Raw genomic sequence first — 1,502 nt, forward strand, 5'->3', positions numbered from 1 at the left:
GGCCTCTCACTGTTGTGGCCTCTCCCATTGCAGAGCACAGGCTCTGGACACGAAGGCTCAGTGGCCATGGCTCATGGCCCCAGCCACTCCATGGCATGTGTGATCTTCCCGGACCGGGGCACGAACCTATGTCCCCTGCATCGGCAGGCAGACTCTCAACCACTGCACCATCAGGGGAGCCCTCTTTCAGTTTTATTGATCTGATGCTATTGTTTTCTTTGTTTCTATTTCATTTATTTCTGCTCTGATCTTTATGATTTCTTTCTTCTACTAACTTTAGGATTGTCTGTTCTTCTTTCTCTAGTTGCATTAGGTGTAAGGTTAGGTTGTTATTTTGAGGTACCTCTCGTTTCATGAGGTAGGAGTTTACTGTTTTAAACTTCACTCTTAGAACTGCCTTTGCTGCATCCCATAGGTTTTGGGTCGTCATGTATTCATTGTCATTTGTCCCTAGGTATTTTTTAATTTCCTCTTTTATATTTTCAGTTATGCATTGGTTGTTTAATAACATATTGTTTAGCCTCCAAGTGTTTGTTTTTTACAGTTTTTTTGTAATTTATTTCTAATCCCATAGAGTTGTGGTAAGAATAGATGCTTGATACATTTCAATTTTCTTAAACTTAACGAGTCTTGATTTGTAAGCCAAAATGTGATCTGTCCTGGAGACCATTCTGTTTGCACTTGAGAAGAAAGTGTATGCTGCTGTTTTCAGATGGAATTTCCTATAGATATCAATTAAATCTATGTGGTCCATTGTGTCATTTGAAACTGCGTTTCCTTATTAATTTTCTGTCTGGATGGTCGGTCCATTGGTGTAAGTGAGGTGTTAAACTCCCTAGGAATTAATGGGTTTCTGTTAATTTCCCATTTTTATAACTCTTAGAATTTGCCTTATGTGTTGTGGTGCTCCTATGTTGGATGCATATATATTTATATTTGTGATAGCTTCTTCATGGATTGATCCCTTCATCATTATATAGTGTCCTTCCTTGTCTCTTGCAATAGTCTTAAAGTCTACTTCATCTGTTATGAGTATTGCTACTTCAGCTTTCTTCTGACTTCCATTTGCATGGAATATCTCTTTCCATCCCCTCACTTTCAGTCTGTATGTGTTCCTAGGTATGAAGTGGGTCTTTTGTAGACAGCATATATATGGGTCTTGTTTTTGTGTCCATTCAGCCAGTCTGTGTCATTTGGTTGGAGCATTTAATCCATTCACATTTAAGGTAATTATCAATATATGCATTCCTATTACCATTTTCTTAATTGTTTTGGGTTTGTTTTTGTAGGTCTTTTTCTTCTCTTGTGTTTAATATGTAGAGAAGATCCTTTAGCATTTTTTGTAGAACTTGTTTGTTGGTGCTGAATTCTATTATCCTTTGCTTGTCTGTAAAGCTTTTGATTTCTCTGTCTTATCTGAATGAGGTCCTTGTTGGGTACAGTAATCTTGGCTGTAGATTTTCCCTTTCATCACTTTAAATATATCCTGCCACTCCCTGCTG

The sequence above is a fragment of the Neophocaena asiaeorientalis genome, unplaced genomic scaffold (assembly GCF_003031525.2).
Source record: "Neophocaena asiaeorientalis asiaeorientalis breed wild unplaced genomic scaffold, Neophocaena_asiaeorientalis_V1.1 scaffold360, whole genome shotgun sequence".
Taxonomy (NCBI): Eukaryota; Metazoa; Chordata; class Mammalia; order Artiodactyla; family Phocoenidae; genus Neophocaena; species Neophocaena asiaeorientalis.